Raw genomic sequence first — 21,525 nt, 5'->3', positions numbered from 1 at the left:
TATATAAATTAACAATCAATGTTAAATCTTGCAATCTTAATCCAAACATGGCCTGGAGTGGTTGATTTGTGTTGTGAACATGATCCAACCTCAGTCAACCTGCAGGATAAAACATGTCTTTGCAAAAGAACAGGATAATTGAAAAAAGGTATGTAAACAAGGCTGCTTCACATCGCTTCAAAAGCAGATTAGCCTTATTTAATTGCACAATAACCCATAACCCACGTTACCCATGATGATTTATTAAACATGAATTATGGCAGTGTCACTCAAAGTGTTATAACTCTACATTCCTTTTCCTTTTTCAGCAAAGTTTTACAAGCACGGATCAACACTGCCTCTGGTCCTGCCTCCTCTCATTTTGGTGAACTCACCTCTGCAGCTTCAACAGCTCGTTATTTTTATTTTTTTTATTTTTTTTTCATAAAGGCTCCACAGACCAGGGTGACAGCACTAAGTGAGTCATGGTCCAGCATCAGCATCATCATCAGCAGCAGCAGCAGCAGTGGGGCCTCAGGGTTATCTGAGCAAAGAGCTGACGTCAACTCAACTCATCGCTGCTGTTTTTCTGCCTCAGGACTTCACAACGAGAATTGTTTTTCTGCTTTGTTTTGCTTCTTTTTTTTTTAATTCAGGAAGCAACAATCACAGTCACACCCTGCGCTGTAAACACAACAGTGCTCTCTGTAACTGATACTGTTAGACAGTATATTTGTGACAAAGCTGACTTATTCTGAACTCTTTCACATCCTGTGCGACCGCCGTAATCCTGTTTCAAACAGTTGCTCTCGCTCGTCACAACAAACTCTTCGCGGCTAAGGTGGTGGGGGTGGGTGGAGTGGGTGTTTCAGAACAGGGGGGAGGAGGGAGCTGTGGCGGTGGAAAGGACTGCACAGGAGATGCGTAAACAAAGTGCACACAAAGCCACCGGGGGATCGGGGAGGGGGGGGTTGCTGCAGGGCATGCATCCCCTCATACGAACACATACTCACACTGAACTCCACTGATGGACGTGGAGGCGGTGAGTGGGACGTGACAGGGGCTTTTGGACTCGATTTCACTTCCCCATTCCCTCAGAAATAGAGTGGCGTGAAGACACGTACGTGTATGCAGACATGCTAAGTGTCCAAACTGTGTTGGAGGATTAGTCAGCAAGCATAAACAGGCTGGTTCTGCATGTTAAGGGGCTCATAAACGAGAGTTCATCAAATCAAATCAGTAATTGCAAAAGTTTGCAATTGAGTAGGGCTGAAGGATCTGTGCTTTTCTGACAGAGTTTGCAACATAATCTGTGATATGATGTTTTTAGTTTAAGCCTCAGTTGCATATTCACTAGATTTAAAATAAGATGGACCAGAAAACACACAACTTTATGGGTATGACTATTCAATCGAGATGGTTTGCTAGACAATCGGTCATAAAAGATATAGAACAAATGGTTTATCAATGATTGCATTTATAAAAAATAAATCACTCTACTCCAATAACAACCTAATTCGTGGTGCAGCAAGCAAGTGTTGTGATTGCTCAGTTGAAATTTGAACAGATTGTGATCACAATTTTCTGCCAAACAACACAAAAACAGGCACAATTATACTTGCAACTAACATGCTGCTCAAAACATAAAGGCGGATTTCCACTGGGCGTGTTACAGCCGTGGCATGTCAGCAATAATGACAGTTATAATGTATACAGTTTTAAATATTCAACTTTTTTTACGGACCAAAACAAACAAACACTGAAAAAGACACTAATTGTGTGTAATGTATTTAGGTGTTTGTGTTTACACCATACACACACACACACACACTATATATCGATATACATGAAAGTGTTTTGCTGCTGCTGTTTGAACAGAGAAACTATTTTGAGAGAAAAACAAAAAAGGTCAGTCTTTGATTATATTAATATTGACGGAAATTATATCGCAAATATTGTTACTGAATTATCACCCAGCCATACACACACACACACACACACACACACACACACACACAAATAACGCTCTGAGTTTTCTTCTTCTTTTTTTTTGCACCCTGTGCCTCTGAGTCATATTATGAAGGAGGAAGCCAGCGATGAGTCAGAAAATCTTCCACAAGCCCAATAGTACCTCTGAGTGCTGCATGAATGACTCTTGGTCAGAGACTGTTTGTCTGTCGACACAATAAATCACTCCAGTGATGAGACACAAGTTGCCGTCCGGTGACATTTATTTCTGCAATAACAGGAGGTGAATGAATAAACCCTATAGGTGGCAGACATGTATACACTGCCGTGAGGATGATGAACTTGGGCTTCCTGAGGTCAACTGTGCCCCCCCCCCCACACACACACACCTCCTCCTCCTCTCATAACAGCGTCACTCAGTCGTACAAAAGCTTCATTTAGGAAACAATACAGCTGCATTGTCGATAAGAAATATATATATATGCATGCTATACACAGCGTTCTATATAGCCACCCTTTGAAATTCCACTCCACTCATCTGCAGATGAAAAGAAATGTGCATTGTTAAGAGTCGAGCGCTGAATTGGCAAGTGCAGCGTCACATCAAAGCCAAAACCCAATTACGTCAGGTGTCCCCGCCACTTCACTAACGGCGCTGGAGAGAGGAGAGAGGAGGATTGTGGGTAGTGATCAATTCAAGCCTCTGCTGGAGAACCTCTTATCTGTCCAGTAACGCATGAGGAAACCCTTACTGTTTCGACACTAAGTGGATTCATGAGTCATTTACACCATCACATGCTATTTCAACTGCAGAGACGTCCACAGACAGGGGAAGCTTTTCTTTTTTCTTCCTTTGGCTTAATACAAAGAAAGTCTGTTTCAGATGTTTTTTACGATGTACTAATCAGCAGTTTTTAGTTTTTTTTGTCTTGGGATTTGTCTTTTTACTGTATGAAAGTGTAAGCAATGACAAATAATGGAAATTAGCAACTAATATAGCTGCAACTATAAAGATTTTTTTCATAATTCATTAATCAATTATGTAAATTTTGTGTTATTGTGTTCCCCAAACCTGGAATCGGTGATGTTCTCAAGCATCTTGTTTTCTTTACAAACGCTTTCTTTGTCATATGGAACAAAGAAAGCAGACAATATTCACATTTAAGAGGCTGTAAAATTAGAAAAGGTGGTTTGATTATTGAAAAAACAAACACACAATTCAGTAATTGATTAATTGTTGCAGCCCTAAATGGAAAATACTTACTGATTATTAAATATGTATGTCAAAATACATAAATGATGACATGGATTTAATCACACAGCCCGTGGATGTAATCAATGTTAAAAAATGTCAGTTCAAATCAAATGCAAAGTTCTTTTTTTTGCACTAGATCCCATAAAAAAAAATCAAAATCAAAATCAAAAAAATCAAAGATATGAGTCGATGCAAGTGCGAATTCATGTGAATTCAGCTTCAGTAATGTTCAATTAAAATATTTAAAATCTAGCAAAAAAAAAAGACAAAAGACAAAAAACAATCAGATCCCAGTAATGTACAGAATCAGAAATGGAGGACAGCGAGCAAGAGGAAGCTGCTGGACAACATGTTAACTCCCTTTTATTATATTATCCTTTTTGTGGTATATTTGTGTACAGATGACAGACAGACTGACCTGATCATTTTCAGGCATCAGTAAAACCCTAAACTTCCTTGAGGACAAGCACCTCATCACCCAGAGGATTTCTTTCACCATCCAGCACAAAAAGTGATGCATAGGTTTGATAGAGTTGTATCAGAGGAAGAGGAGAGTACTTCAGTGTTTTAAACCACTGAGAAGTTATTGAATTCAACCACTTATTGACCAGGTCTCCATATCCTCTGGTGACCAGCAGGTATAAGATCAGCCTCCCTCCTCTTTCATCCTGCTCATGCTGTTTGTATGTGTGTGTGTGTACGTGTGTGTGTGTGTGACCCATCGATGAGTTCCCTCCTCACCAAGGAGCCACTGTTTACACAGTTGTTCCCTGGAGAGCAGCAAAATGGCGTTGCTGGGTCTCAGTGCCTGATATTGATGTCATAGTCCTCATCTCCACATTATCCCTGCTATTGATTAGTCTGATCTCAGCCTGCAGTGCTGGTGAACAACAACAACAAACAAAGCCCCCTTTTCTCTCTTTCATCATCACACTGACTCCCACATACTTTGAGAGAAACCAAGCTTTTCCTCTGTTATCTCCCACTCTCTCTCTCTCTCTCTCCCAGAATCGTCTCCACCCTCTGTTCAGGGTTTATCGATCAGCGCTGCGTCAATACAGCTGAGATTCTCTTCAGCCTATTTCACATTAAAATTAGTGAGTGAACTTGAGATTTAAAACCTGTTGTTCTGCGCTGTGGTGTTTCACTTGTGCATTAATTGTGACTTTGTATTTGGTTGAATTTGGAGGAATGGGTATAATGTTGTATATATTATACATTAATTATAATTTTAATACATTAAACAGTACCCCAGTTTCACTCGCCAGGCATCGCTACTTGATGTCTCCTCACGGTGGCGCTGCTCAAATGAATGAGTAGCAGTGCATCCACCGTTCCAGAGGGGGGAGCTGCGCTTCTGAGAGCTGGTGTGCTGAATATGTCACTTCCGGGTATTGGCCAATAACAAGACAGTTGGAAAGCCGGGGTGAGAGTTGAGTCTGAAATATCGCGGCTGGGGAACAGCATCAGAAAAGAGGATTTCTATCGGCTCGTTTACAGCAACTAGGAGGTTTTTGACCATAAAAACAAGTTAATGTATGTAAGTAGACCTCCATAACTAACATATATGTGCAACAGGACCACTCTATGTGAGCTTTAAAGAAAAAGGAAGTAAGGATCGCTACGTGCTATGCTTACAACTATGTGCGTCGTAGCATTGCTGGCAAAAACAGAGCAGACAATGAAATGAGAAATGGGCATGATCACTTGGGTGTTAAATTCTCACTGTTTCTGACAGGAGCTGGCGCTGCTAAAAACCCATGTGCACGGCAGAGTCATGTGATCCAGGTCTGAAAGTCAATGAAACACATTTCTCTTTGTAAAAAAAACCCCCAAAAAACTGTTTAAACCTGGTATTTCTGACCAGTGGGGTACAATATAATGGTCCTGAACTGCAAAATCAAACAGGTGGCTTCAATAGTGTTGGGCACAAGGCACAAATGAGTGCTCATGAAGCAGCTGCTTTCACTTTCCATTCATGTACTGAAAGCAGAGTAGACAGCTCACTAATAATCGGGACCCAGCGTGTTACTGCACGAAAGCACCTGCACTCATTCAACTTGTGTGAGATGCGGCGGTAACTCTGCAAAAATGCTAAAAGCTAAAGTGATCAGCGACAGAGACGCTGCAGCTGCCGGGAGCTTTACAGTAAGTGGAAAATCTGATTCACCCACTGTAACCCTTCAGACCGAGAAGAAAAAGAAGAAGAAAGAAATCAGTGGAAATGTAGGCTGTGCCTACTACCCCTCATTGTTTCCACAAAGGAAAATGTACAGAGGGTTTTGACATAATAAAATCTAACTGTATACACATCCCAGCCAGTGGAGGAAGACGTCCTGTCTTCCTCCACTGGAAGAAGTGGGCACAACATTACCACTTTCACCTTTTGCACTATGACTAGCTGTGTCACGCACACACAAAAAAATCTGTTTACACATGACTTCAATTTGCCACGCTACAAGGCAAAAGAAATAAAAATTACCTGTCTTAAAAAATCATTTCATTTCCTTTTGTAGTTTTGACCTCCATTTAGCATTTTACTGCAGTTTGAATACGTCTGAATATAACCTGCGAACGTCAGAACAGCTCCTCGTTTAGTATATTAACATATAATCAGAATTTATGTGGAAATTGACATTTTTAACTATGACACATTACTACTGCTTTTATGCATGTGTAAAATGTATATCTCGGTATCCTCCCCTTTAAAATCTGTGAAAATTCCCCACACTGTATATTTGCATTACAGTCACATTTTGACCTAGTATTTTTGGCAATCGAAGAGCGTGGCAGGATATACACATGTAATAATATCCACCATTAAAAAATTAATTTATAGTTAAAGTTATATATCATTAAATCGTTTCACTTTTAATAATGATAGAGTTTTGCTCAACAGCTGCAATTTATGTTGCAGATTAAGAAAAATACTATGTCATAGTCTATAATAATACTAAAGAATCCAAGGATAAGATAAGTTAAAATCAGCTCAGCATTAAAAAAGTAATGAATGTACCTGCTGACTATTACATATTTCTTTTATGATGACGGCTGTGCGGCATAACTTAAAAACTGGTATGCAATGCAACTTTGGGGAAAAGACTGAGGATCATTCACTTTGTCTGGAAAATGAAATACATAATGAAGCAACAGCTGGAGAGAAATGGTGTAACAAAATCACTTCAAATCAGTTTTAACTGCTATTTAAATGTTATCGCTGCAGAGTGGTTCGTTCATCTGCCCAACTCTCATACACCAGTCAAAGCAGAGTGTAAATGTTGTGAAGTAAACCTCAAGCTTATTGTACTTCTTTACTTTTGAAATAACCAAATCAATCAAAAAGTCAAGTTCATATAGTTTGTGCGTTCATTTGATTTATTAAAGGTCACATAGAGTGGTCCTGTTGCACATATTATGTTAGTTATGGAGGTCTACTTACATACATTAACTTGTTTTTATGGTCAAACACCTCCTAGTTGCTGTAAACGAGCCAATAGAAATCCTCTTTTCTGACGGTGTTTCCCATCCGCGAGATTTGAGACTCAACTCTCTCACCCAGAAGACATAGTCTTGTGATTGGCCAGTACCCGAAAGTGACATATTCAGCACACCCGCTCTCAGAAGCGCAGCTCCCCCCTCTGGAACGGTGGATGCACTGCTACACATTTTTCAAAACATTGTTTTAAAAATGTTTAAAATTAGCTTCTTCACGACTCCCCGCCGCAGTCCCTTTTATGACTTTGACCCAGAGTCAGAAGACACTGTCACTCGTGAAACACCTCCACAACGGACGTTATTCTTCTTCTGCGGTTCAATGTACGCAACCGCATGTGCCCGGACTAGTGCCCAGAAGCAGGACGATCTGCTGTTCAGGAGAACCGGTGTTTACGTAACCGGACCTGTTTTTTTCAGAAATCTCGCTTAGTCCGAGATTACAATAAAACACAGCGTTCTCAGCAATGGCTGAACTGTTTGTTTTGAACCTTCAGGGCTTCTTAAACAAGGTAATGACGCAGATACCCATTAAAAAACAGTGTTAATTGGAACTTCCGGTCTAGGTCCGCTTTAAAAACAAGATATACTGGTACGTGTTGCTTTATATTTTTCATTACGGATTTAAAAATTGCAGTTAACTATTAAACTTCTGCAATTGATTTGGACACACTAAATTAACTATAGTTGTATAGTATAAGTGAGAGTGAATGGTTAATCATCTCTCGTGTGACCCCACCTTTAGCCCCATGTCATATGGCTAACAAATCTGTATACAATAATTGTCATGTTTTAATACAATCAGATTCAATAACAGCAACTACTCCATAAATGTATTTTCGCAGCGCTGAAGCTTTTCTGTCTACCATGACACCACAGTGCTGTAACCCCAGGTGGGAGCAGCACTGACACCTTTCACTGTGTGGATTTGTGCCGTGCCATCTCCCCGTGCTCTGCTGGCCCTCTGCCTGGACTCGCCTGACACTCGCTCAGTCACTCGTGTTGCTTTTCAGCCTCGGCTCTGACATCAGCGCTGCTCGCAGGGGTCAGGTCGCCGTCTCCCTCCAGCTCAGCCTATCTAGGGTTTCATGGTGAAGCAAGGTGTAGTAGGAGGATAATTGGTCTTCTGATGTCTGGAGGTATCACTGTATCTCCCCAGAGCTAAAAATACACCCTCGTGTGTCCGCCTTCATACATGTGAGGGAGGGAAGGGAAGCCTGTAGAGGCCAGGCAGAGGTTTACAAGCAGTTTATTGATGATGGAAAAACAAATTAGACCAGCGTGGGGAAACAGCAAACCCCAAGGCCGTGGCTTACTTACAGAGCTGTTTTATTTTTAACACCATGGCTTCATTTCAAGATAACTTTTAAACGTATAAAGTCGCCCAAATGTGATGATTTAATTTAGCAGATGTACTACGAACACATATACACCTGGTTAATTATTAACAACCACAAGGATCTGCAGTCTGGCTGCGTATGAACTTGTTTGTCCTGATTGTTATCGCTCAAGATTTCATTATTCCTGGCAAAGACTCAACCGAAGCGACGTCATAGGGTCTCTTTTTCTTTTTTTGAGTTTAAAAGGCAGGGGAGGGGAGGGGAGGGTAGGGGAGGGGAGGGGAGGAAGGGGTTGCAGAGCAGTTAAACCGACAAACCTGGCCACGATGGCGGGGCCTCAGAAAGAGTGAGGCAGGGCCTGTATGCGAGACTCGCTGGAAACAGATGTCAAACAGGAACTTGTGTGTTTAACGTCTCCCCCCCTCTCTCTGCAACAAGCTTCCTGGAGACACGATCTGCCTCGACAGGGGCTGGCCGGTAAACTGCTGCCTCATACTTTACCTCGGTCAGCCTGTGACCTACATTCTGCTGGGATGTGGCGAGTCAAAACACGAGTACAAAAAAACCCCAAAACACACACACATACACATAAAGGGCACACTCTCTCTCTTTCTCTGGCTGATTTGATTTCTAAAACTGTGTTGAATGGCTTTAGGGAGTTTTGGGGCAGTTTTTTGCTGCTCCCTGTCCATGCATGAGAGAAAAAAACAATGAATGACTGCAAGTGTCACTTGAAGGAAGTGACAAAAGTCACAGAGAAAGACAAAAGGCTGGTTTATGTCAAATAACAAGAGGCTAAATTGAAAGTGAACCTGATCAGCTCAGCCATACAGAGGGACTTCAGGTTAAACGTTTGATCAAAACCCAAATCTTAACTCTAATTAGTCCACTTTTCAGAGAACTAGGGCAAAGGTCCTGTGTGTAAACATTGGCAGAGTTCCTCTGTTGGACCCACATCTTTCCCATCAGCCTATGCATGGCACTAAATCTTAGCCCTGTCAGCTTCCACCTGGCACCGTTCAAAAGCCAGTTCCTCCGTGGTGTTAAAACACCTGGCATTGTCGCACTGACACACTCCAGAACCAACTCACTACATATAAAATTAACATCTTTATTCTCATTAAAATGCAACAACTGTGCGAGTAAAATAAGTCGGTTTGACTGTTACACTTTCTGTTTTGCCTGGAGTGGATTCTGTCCAGGGTACAGGAAGCAATGCCGTTTTTTTTACAAGACCACAAGCAACAGAAGTGACTTTTCAACACAAAGGAAGAACAGAAGAGCGACTGTCAGCGAGATAAAGAAAAGAGATCCACCTGCACTAACAGTTTGAGTGGCAGGAGGACCCTGAGGGGCTGAAACACCACAGCAGCATTTAAAACTCCAACATGAAGCTGTTGCTGTGAGGTTGAGCAGAAACCTGTGTGTGTGTGTGTGTGTGTGTGTGTGTGTGTGTGTGTGTGTGTGTGTGTGTGTGTGTGTGTGTGTGTGTTTCTAGATCTAGTACCAAAAGTTGTTTGTTTTTTAATTTTGCTTCTTAAAAGAGAATATGTTCTGGTTCATTTTGCTCCGATGTGACGGTTCAACATTTTATGGATGTCAACTTCAAATTTGACACTTTATTTAGATCAAAACTCTTCATTTGCCTGATTTTAAAAAAATGATCTTTACATTCAAGAAACTTTCAAGAAAATAAGCTTTTTGCAAAATCCTGCCAGCAGACATTAGAAAATTCTGTCATTGCTAATTAAAGGTGCCATATGTAAGAATGTGGCCAAAAACGGTTACTACATTCAAATTCAAAATACTGAGGTCTTTTAGGTTTCATTTTTTGACGTAACTAGCAACCCGTGGTTGCTCGGCAGCTGAGACTCTACTGACTGCAATGATTGGTAGATGGCGGTAGGTGGCGCCACATGCCAAAACATGATTTCAAAACATAAACATGATTTGCAGTCTGCAAAAAAAAGTCTGTCTGTACTGTTGTTGTTGGTGAGTTCAGTTTGTTATATGAACATTATTCCTCTGTGACATATTAGGAGGATTTTATGGCCAGTTGCTTTAGATTTATTACATAATGCACCTTTAAGAGCATAATGTGTGCCATGAAAATCAGTAGATTAATTGATTAGGAGGAATAGCTTTTAGTCCGTCAACCAACACCACCACAAGTTTCATTTAGTTTTTAGCCCCAAAACGTCCCTGTCATTCGTCAAACATTTCAGCTCCTAATGAAATTGTCCTGCTCCCTAAAAACAATGTAAGCAGAGGAAAGCAGCAGCAACAGCCACATGAAGGTGATAAAGTGAGGAAGAACGGCACCTTGTCGAGCACATCTACACTGGCTGCTGCTGCTGCTGCTGCTGCTGACGCAAAGAGAACACCCCCCCGCTGCCATTCAATATCTACAGGCAAATGATCCTCCCGTGGACCACACACACACACATGCACACATGGCCATTTAAAATAATCCCTTTATTCCTTCATAAAAATGTTGTGTGTACTTTTCTTTTTCTTGAGTTGACTTGATCTGTCCAAACAACAACAAAAGACTTGCTTAGGAGTCCATTTTTCACCTGTCGTGTCTGCTGCACTGCACACTGACATGTCTGCAGCCGTGTAACTGTCATGCTGAGAAGAAAGTGCTGGATTCCCGCAGAGTCATGGAATGTCGTCGTCTTATCAGTGGTCAGAGAAACAAGTAGGAGACAGCTATTGGCTGACTCACTCTATCCTGTCCACTCATGTCATATCCAATCTGCATATCGCTGGCTTCTATCCCTACATGGCACAGGTGAATGGATGAAATTTACATAATGAGGATATGTGAAGTATTAAAGCTGGGGCAGGTGTCATTCGCATATATTCTGCACGATGATGAATAATTCCATTATAAAATCTCAGCATAATGTAAATCCAGCTTGTGATCTGAGGGAGAACTAGACCTCTAGATTTTTACAGCTTTGGAGAAATGCGAGGGAAGATCAACCAATCAAAGGGCAGTTCAGAGAGAGGGCGCTCCTGCTGGGTGTTCTCCTAAATGGTCTGTTTTTGTATAAAGCTTTTTCAAATCTATGATGACCAGTCAGAGCTGCTTTCCATTACAGTTTTAATATCTGTCATGCCCATTCACACGCTGCTGGCACAGCTGTCTTGCCCAAGGACTGAGCTGAGAATCCCTTCAGTGAAAAGGTTGCTCTTCCAAATATTAGTGACCAGTGTTGGGCAGTAACGTGTTTCTCAGTAATATATTAACGTTACATTATTACTTTACCCAATATGAATACCATAAGGAAGTGATGATGAGTTACTATGCTACTAGATGTTGTTTTTTTTGCTATTTTATGTTGATGCATATTTACAGCAGGTCATGGTAAGTCACATCAATAGGAATATGCAGAACAATAGCAAAACAATGCAAAACAATGGTTTTAAATATGGAGGTGTTTTTAAACACCTAAATGAGTGAACTTTATCAACTCAAGTAATATTTTTTAAGTTTGTGAACTATTTTCTTTTTACAGTGTATAGCGGTGGGTTTCAGAGACAGACAGAGTGGCTCATATGAAGTGTCAAATATGGAAAGAATGGGCTCATTTGCTCTAAATTAATTGTGGACTATTTTTATAATCAATAATAACTCAATTTGTCAACAATTTTCTTGCTCCAAATATCAGAGAAAGCATTGAATCTGATCAATTTCGGTTTGTGGGGTTTGTTGGGAACATCACACCATTGCACATCTGCATCAGTTGCTACTGATTGATACTGGATGACTGAGTCTCAAAACAATACTGCACGGTTTTTGGCGATCAACTACAGCTTTATTTACAACCAAACACTGAACTTAATTATGAACCTCCTGCAAAAACATGTTCAAAGGTTTATAGTAGGCTGTCCTCTGTCTGACCACTGAACAAACACAAGCAGGGAAATCCAGGAAGATTCACAGGCTCATAAAGAGACAAAGTCCCAATGTAACATTGAAGCTTCAGCTGCTGGCGCTCAGCTTCTATGACTCAGAGAAATGTTTCACTCCTGACTCATCGTGTTTACAACCTGTGGTCTCGGATAAATAAATGTCTGATAGCGTTTCGCCAACGATCCCTTGTGGAAAAGGGTGTTTGCGCAAACAATTGAAAGAGATTATGTTTAGATCTGGATATTCAATAACGTCTTTTGAGAAATTCTTTTGAAAGAAGTTTTTTTTTTTGTGAAAGTGATACGCATCTCCTTCTGAAGAGTCATTGATTGCTGTAAATGAGAATACGGAATGAGCTGTGCTGCTGTAAAGGTCAACCTGCTTGAGGCAAGGCGGGGCTTTCAGGAAGATCGGATTGACTCCATGGACTGATGTACCACAAAAGTCCAAATGTGCGCAGTACTTCCTGTACTCTGGCTGTTCCCTGCACTCGGCCCAGCCTGACTCACATTCATGCTGACTTTTGTTTTATTACTCATCATGCGCTCATGACCTTAACGTTTGTAGCTAGAGGGTGAGAACAGGGTGACAGGGGTCACCGGAACGGAGATGCTGGAATATGGATTAGGTTGCCGGGGGGGGGCACTGGCAAAGACGCCGCCCGACAAGAGGCCAAGTGTCATATGAGTAAGGAGGTGGAAGTGACGGGGCAAGAGGGTTTCAGTTCAAGAACAAAACAGAGGGAGAGAGGAGTGAGAGGGAGAGGTGGGACAGACGGGACTGCGGTGGAAGTGGCTGACTCAGGCAGGGTTCACCAAGTTCAGCTAGTAAATAAGTGACTGACTCCTCCGAGTGCATTCCAAGGCTCCACCTCACCCTCCCGCCCTTCCACCTTCTCGGGGGGATTCTTGGGGTTTCTGGGTCTGCTCTCAAGCTCCGTGTGTCAACATTTCCAGACCTCGCTGCCAACATTTAAGGAAGAGAAGGAGGGGGGTGACACACACACACACACACACTGCTGCGTGGCTCATTCACTTTTTTGCTGTTTTTGCTGCAGATGAAGAGGGGAATGTCCGCATACCACCTAACCTCCTCCTCCCCCTCCCCCTCCCTATCCCTCGTCCCCTAACAAAAACATCCTGAGGGTCCCAGTCAACTACACGAGAACCCTCAAACACTGAAGCTGGAAAATACACACTGACACACTCCTATTCAATCGCGTAAATCACTAAATAATACATATACATATATATATACATGTACATATGTGTGTATGTATGTTTTGCAACAGCCACACATAGCTGTCAGTCATTTATGCAGATTAATAAAACCCTAAAGCAATTCAGAATCTCGCAAAGGCACCATCTGCCACAGCTTTTGCTAATCACCTCAGCCAGATGGGTTAGATCTTTAGGAAGCTTGTTTTCCTGCACAATGAAAATATGTCATATCGCACTGAAACACAGGAATCTGCAGTGTTTGTTTTTTAAACAAAGAGCATAAATTGGTGGTAAAATCTGTGCCTTTGAGTGATTTCAGGTGACAGAATTGGACACTGCTGGGCATTTCAAGTTTCAGAACCTACACGGCCATCAAGAGCCATCAAGAGCCCAAAGGGAAATGTGTGTGAGAGGGACAAAAAAAAAGCTGGAATATAGGGATGAAAACACTTAATATTCAGACTGCTTCAATGAGCATTCTGAATCAGCAGCATTTTCTCCATGAAATCTCATTCTCAGCACATCTGCTTCATATGAACTCCTCATCTTATTTGGGGTTTTGCCGAATCAGGAAAAAAACCAGCATGTAGTAAATATGCGCGGCAGCACAAACCATTTCATTCCTCTGATGAAAGTCAAAATTGAGGTCCCATAGTGCTACAGCCTATACAATGGATCTTTAAAAAAATAAAAATAAAAATCATAATAAGAACTATAAAAAAATCCAGGGGGCGGTGGCGCTTCACTATGTAGGTTGTTTTTACATCACAGAATGGAGATGGGCTATAGGTCGGACATTCCTGAGCTGAGGTCTGAAATCCTGAAAACAGTGAACTTGCTCTGAGACAATGGTGAGAGCTTGAGGACGAGGGGAGTGGGGCGTTTGCAGCTCCTAATATATTCCAAGGAGATTTCTAAAGTGCTCCGCCGCCAATTGCCCCACATAATGGTTTCCATGGTGATGGGCCCTCCAATCCAGGGCTGAGGTACAGAAAATTAACTGGCACAACAATGACCAACTTCCACCACATTATGGAACACATTTTCAGCCATTTTTCCCCCCATTCTGTGTCAGAAGGTAACTCAACTCCAATATTTGGAGACGAAAAAAATCCACTTTTGTCTGCACTGTGTTTCCATCTCATGCTATACCCATAGTCCATCACTATTTTTTTTCACAGGCATTTTTTTTCAATGACAACACAGTAGGAATTTGCCTGCACCAATACACTGGACAAAAACAGCACCCTCAACAGAATTCACAAGCCCAGACAGCAACATCTGACGGGTCATTTCATGAGAAGCAGTGCCTCACAGCAAAAAGGTCTGGTTCAAATCCCATAGTATAACCAACGGCCTTTCTTTGTGGAACAGTTGAGAAACATGCAGAGGTTAATTGGAAACTCTAAATTGACTGTAGGTATGAATGTGAGAATGAATAGTTCAGATCATCTCCATATATTGGCTCCAAGTGGTAGACAATGAATTAATGATTTCTTCGAACACAACTACGCTGCTTTAGTATTCATGAACAGTTTTTTTCTTATATATATATACTATACTAATTAATGTTAAACTGGAAGATCAAAAAAGAAGTTTTCACAGACGGAAAACAAAGAGGAAGAACTAATTCCACTCTTCTGAGAAAAGCTCCATATAGGTGGAGGCTGCTTCATAAGCTGTGAAAAGCAGACTAAAGCCCAATTTATACTCCTGCGTAAAGTGCTCTGCGTAGCTACGCAGAGTCCTCTGCGTCGACGCAGAACCTGTCGAAGAGCCTCTGCGTCGTCTCCGGGTGCACGAAATATTTTTTAAGTGTCCGTCACTCCGTCAAGGGACTACGGAGACGGCAAGAGCTGCGATTGGTCCTCAGGACAGGCCGAGCTAAGCTGCTCTGTGCCGGCTCTCAGTGCGCTCCGGGCGTCCTGACAGAGGCGGAGCTGATCCCCGCCGATAACGCCGCTGCCGAACTATAAATACGTCATATCTTAACACACACAGCACATGTTTAGACTCTAAATGGCCAATTTCTCGCCTCAAATTATCTTAAAACTGCGTTCCGTGACACAGAAAAGTGAGAAACGGCCACTTTTTCAACAACAACAGTCTTTCTCTCTCTTTCTTTCTCGGACGCCATTGCTCACTGCAGCCAGAAGCACAACAACCTTGCGCAGCGACCCCTACTGATCGGGCGGGAAATTGCAGCGAGTGTCCGTCACCACGACGCAGAAGTATAAATGCTCGAGGCGTCTCCGTGGTGACGCAGACGGATAACGCATACGCAGTCGGAGAAGTATAATGTGGCCTTAACCACAGACAACAGTGCTGACAGCTGGGTTGGGGGGGGGGGGGGATGGGTTGACATCCCAATCATAAACCCCTGGTCACAAGCAGCAATGGTTGGATGCAAAACAACGTCAAACACTGAGAGGACAATCGATGTAGTCAAGGCTTTGCTTCTAAAAGGAGATAAGGAAAATAAAACTCAATAACTCTCCCAAACTATTCTTAGAAACGACCCCAACAATGACACAACAAAGTTCATTGGGGTGTTCTCACAAAAAGGTCGTGCTGGGGGTTTGACAAGGTAGTGACAACTTGCAACTTGCACTAAAGTTACAATGTGATACATTTATTGTCCCCATAGGAAAATGTGGCTTAAAACCAACAACCCCCATATGTTTCCATGTGTACTGTGAGCCAATAAAGAGCTTAAGTGAAATATGAGTATCATTTTCTTGTCTGCTGAATGGGGATGTGCTACCTTTGGTATTTAAAAAAACAAACAAACAAAAAAACACTATTCTCATGCAGCAGCATTTAAACATATTACAGGACAGCTGCATTTTCTGTTATATTTTTACAATCTTAATAGTCAGTATTTTTCTATGTTGTAAATTCATAGATGTACTGTCATAGATGTGTACGGTCTTTGCTGCTGTGACACCATTAATTAATGTCCCCACTGTGGGACTGATAAAGGATTATCTTATCTTATCTCATCTTATCTTATATTAGGGACCTTTATGGTGCTAAGTACGGCTGTTTACACCTCGCATTTAAATGTGTCCTGGATGTGTCTCCTGAGATTGGATCTGGCTGTGTCAGTATGTGTGTGTGTGTGAGGAAAAATAAACAGACATAAGCAAAGCTCAGTGATACAGTACAATGCGCTACTCGCATTGCTGTAGCATGAAATACGATGTTTACCATCAAAGAAAAGAATGTACAGTATGACAATCAGTGTTAATATTGTGTCGCAAACTATAAATAAAGTCAAATATAGGCACTGATTAGTAATACTATAACTGTGTGTGAGAGGAGATCAGCTGAGGAGATCGTCTGAAAGATAAACTGCATGCATGCAGCTCAGGAATGTGGATACATGTGTCCTCAAAGCACCTATGAATATGTTTTTGTTTTGTTTTTTTAAAATCAGATCAGAGGACGCATTCAGGGTAATTTAGACCTGAACGTCATACTACTCAGGATGGATGTCAAAACCAGGTTATGAACTCAGGAATATTCTTTTCTGACCGACTTTGCTGCCTGACCTGCTACAGTGCAACAGAGAGGTGTACAGACAGAAGTCACATGTACTGCTGGAGGATATACGGCCTCTTGACAGCTATAGTGGGAGTGCAATATATTGGAATCTGAATAACACTCGTGCAGGGCTCATTAAAGTTGCCCTATGTGCTCGGCCATTAACTCTCCTCTTGTGTCACCTTCACTGCTCAATGTAGTGTGGACAGGCGTTTGCCGCCACAACCTGTGAACAGAGTTATTTCCAACACGCTGAGGCAACCGCCGTCAAGAAAAGGCTGCTCGGATTTACATTCCGTGAGAGTGCAAGCATTTATATAGGCTGTCAAAATGACTGACCCACTGAATTAAACAATTCAATTTGTCTGTACAAAAAAGCCAGCACATGCTCCTCCAAAGCCAATTCACACCCAAGGTGCACACACAGCATCACAGCCACTGGCTACCAACCATGAAGTCAACATTGAACCCGATAGTAGCATACTATTCCAGGCCAACTCCAAAATTAGCTCAGATTCAATTATTAATGGTGGACAGACATGCTTTCTCTCCCCGCTTTGGTTGCACATCAGGTCTGCAGCCTCTGTACTCACACACACAGCCGTTCTTTGTGCTACTGCAAATGCCAACGTCAACGTCTGAGTGTATTTGAAGCTACAACCATAATCCTACTGTTAATAATCATCTTGGTTTAACATATTAGTACTCACTTTGAACTCACTACAATGATCGGCAGCTGGTGAAACCACCATCGACAGCCTCAGAAGACGTCACCTGTAAATCCCATATTGTATTTGCTCATGAATAAACGGCTCTAATCACATCATTATTCAAATACATGGAGATTTCGCACATATTTCCTTCCGTCTTTGATAATCTTCTCTTGTGCTAATTCTCACGCAAAAAGTCAATGCAACTATCTGTGCAATGCCACCTTGGGGCCACCAACTCAAACGTATTTGCTACCCATTTTATCTATAGTGGAGAATCATGAATACCGTTGAGAACACAAATGTCCGTCTGACCCTTGACGAGTCGAGGAAAAGTAATACTTTCAGTCCATCCAACAGTGATGTTGCAATACCACCAGCATGGCTACATTTACAAGCTTTTTCCTTGCAAGAATTAGCTTTCATACTCATTAAGTAGTATCCATAAATTATCATTTACTAAGCTGACATTTTGGCCATTCCAGCATCTCAAATGTGAATTTATACACCAAATTTACCACATTTTATAAATTTAACAAGCTAAGAGAAAAAGAAAACATTTAATTTCAAATCAGCAATTAGTTGAATTCCAGGTCGTATTTAAACCAGAAACAGGTATGAAGCTGCAGCAGCTTCCTTCCTTCCTCAAGGCGACAAGTCATTCTCTATCGCTGCGATGCAAAATACCAGACTGACATGTCAAATTCAGACCTCCCTCTGTGGTGCACTGAGCTCCAAGCGTGCATGTGTCAGAGAGGAGCTCGTCCAGTCGTACAAAGACAGCGTGAGGAATAAAACATTCAGATGAACAGGTCACACCCAGAGTGAAACTTGCCTCTTGTCACTGTTATTCTAACTCGTCTGTGGCAGGTTTATCCACAAAGTCCCGTCTCGTCCAGAGCGTGACAGAGTTGCTGGGGACGAGCTGAAAGGCTCGACATCCCCACCCCTCACTGGCAAGACCTCTGGTATATTAAAATACATCTGTGCACACGTCCCACCCCCACAAGCGTGCTAGACATTACCTTATACAAGATCAGTGTGTTCTGCCGTCTGCAGGCCTGTGAGCAGAATTTAGCTTGCCTGCTGCCCCATGGCGTCAACCCCATCTGCCTCATTTCACCCCACAGCCACTCTGAGTTTCTGTGTACATGATCTCGCATGACACAACAAAACCCTGGGCCTGGAGCAGACCTGTCCAACGCTTTTTTATTTTCCCCAAGAGGGGAGATGAAGATTGACTTTGTGGAACTGGTGTTTTATCTGCTTTTTCTTTGGAGTTTTGTCTTTCTTGGCTCATATTGCCTTGCTTTTCAGGCCTGAAGGATTCTGGCTAAAAATAAAAGCAAAACAAATGTGGCCCTTTGACAGGTGGATGAATCAACTCAGCTCATCCTGCTAACCCAGCCGCCATCATTGAGCTGCTTCTCCAGATCCCTGATGTTTGAGGATGGCCTCAGGAGCGCAGTATTTTCCACAAACAAAACATTCCCCTTTTTTCCATGAGTGGATTGGGAGAGTCAGGGAAGGAGTAGAGCACAAGCAAAGACGAGCCAAGTGAGTGGGAATTCCTGCACTCACCCCCCCCCCCGATACTCCACCCCACACACATTCCCCTGTTACATTCATAGCCACAAAAAAATCGGAGCAAAAGGCAGCAGCAGCAGACTCGATGGAGGATCATAACCAACCCAAACAAACAAGAGCAGCAGACGCGACTGTGGGCTTTACCCTGGAGGAGATTAAGTCTTGGCCAGACGTTCACTGTTGCTCTTGTCAGTATCCTGTTCACTGACTTGACCTCTGAACTCAAGCATTTGAACTTTCCAAATCACTGACTGAGCAGCATTTCCTTTGGTAGCTTTTTTTTATAGGAGCCTTCAGCCTTTTAACTTTTAAACCCTTCAGGCAGGATGAGGAGCCTCCAACCTCTGGGCTGAATGTGACTCATGAGACAAATACAAAAAACTTGAGAGTGATAAATTTTTCTGTGTGTGTCTTAACCTTTAGTCCTTTATATTAGTGCTGAATTAGCTTTTTAATAAATGTATTTTATTTTCACACATAGAGAGGATGATGCACATATCAATCAGACTATGTCATCTGACTATGAATATATTTCAACTGAAGAGATTGTACATAATGTGTTTTTTTATTTGCTCATTTCTCTTATAAGATCCTTGTATTTACAATTGAAATTCATTGTTTGTTCATATTAGACATACCCAAGGTTTAATTTCCCACATGTGCATTTATGATTTAATGCTATTGCTATTTTTTTTTTCACACTAAATATCTTTGGTTTTATATTTAACATTATGTTAAGTTCTCAAAGTTCTCAAACTTGTGGCCCTCCAATCATTTCATGCAGCCCACCACTGAATGTCAAGTTATAATTAGTTATTTTTGAGTGTGAATTTGAATTATATACCATTCCATATCGAAACAAGGACTTTTGTTTTAGAATTCTGTGAAATGTCATCATTATTGTGACATCATGACAGAATATTGCCATATCATTTTTATGCTGATGATCAACAGATTTTTCTATTGTGAAAATAACTGGTAGAGCCAGCTCTACACAGCAAATTCTATTCAAACAAAGGCATCAGTGCTATTCCATTTCTCTCCTGTTACTTTTATTTATTTATTTATTTATCTTACACTTGAGACATCTGAATTTCTATCCTACCTTTTGATTCTTTCTTTTCCTGCAGTCACACCCATGCACTTCATGCATTGTGGATGGATCTGAATTTCTCTCTCAGGTTCCCACATTTTTTTTATTCCCACTATTTGATCAGGTTAATGTGTTGAATACCATCAAGGAGAGACTGTAACACTCCTGCCTGTAAATCCCTTTAAATCACCTGCTAATGCTCCAACTACACAAATCAGCATTTCAGTTTGTCATATTTGCAGTCTGCATGGCTGCTTCACTATGCCAATTAGAGACTAGAACGTATGTGGCAGTACTGACCACTCAGCCAAATTAGAGGTGCACGCTGTCAACCTCTGAAACCACTCAATGGCAGAACAAAAGATCCTGATACGTGATACAGCAGGGTTAAAAATAGACTCGCCACTGACGGACAGGACAGTGTTTCATGACCAGTGCATACAGCTCCTCATTTAGAGTGCCAGAAACTCAGCTCAGGATTTAAAACCGAAAAGAACAGGTCTTTTTTTCTTCTCCCTGCAGCACATACAGATTCCAAAAGAGGATCAGGAAGCTTCACATCTACTGGAACTTGAGAACAGAGACAATCTAACGTTCTCACGCACGTCAAAAGCAAAGAGCGCCCTGCTCTGGGCATTCAGAGGGGTTCTGTGGTATGTGAAGCATAAATGATCTGCCTGCCAAAGACAGAGAAGTCCACCACCTTTTGTCTTTTGTTTTGATGTCCCTGCACATGGCATACTACACTGAGGATCATCAAAACATTACATCACGCCGGAAAAATCCCTGAGAGGAGCTGTGAGGTTTTCCAGCTGTGGTTTGCTGCACATCAATCAAAGCGCAGCAGGAAAATAAAGGAATTAGGAGGGAGAGAAGTCCTGAAAGCCATTTGTTAGACTGATGGAGGGGATCAGACGTCTGAATCAGGCCCAGGAGGTGGTCTTTTCTCAAGACAAAATTACAAAGGAGGAAGGAAATCAGCATAAAACAAGGTGTTTTTCCCCCTTTAAATCAGTTTGTATGCTGCTTAAAACTCATTTCCCCTCACTTTTACACATGAAAACAAGTACATTTGTGACTGAAGGGTTTTGTGACTCTGCGTAAAGAGCAGCGCGACTCATACAGAAATGATTGATTCAAAGACATTCCAGAGATATAATGGGAATAATTTCTCCCACTCAGTGTCATAAGTGCATGAAACATGCCTCACAGTGACAGGAACAATGGCTTCCTTCACTGCCCTTTTTCTTCGCCCAGGCTGGGGCTGGGGAGGTGCATGATGGGAAGCAGACAGGACTCGTCCAGTTGAGCGTGGATACTTCACAGGGGCCACAGACGAACCCGGGCAACAAGCAGTGGCACTTCCAGACGTGCAGCATGTGTGAATGATGTGCTTGGATTAGGCCTGCTTTA

The sequence above is a fragment of the Microchirus variegatus genome (assembly GCF_963457635.1).
Source record: "Microchirus variegatus genome assembly, chromosome: 12".
Classification (NCBI taxonomy): Eukaryota; Metazoa; Chordata; class Actinopteri; order Pleuronectiformes; family Soleidae; genus Microchirus; species Microchirus variegatus.
The sequence above is the reverse complement of the archived record's forward strand: the minus strand, read 5'-3'. Positions refer to the sequence as shown.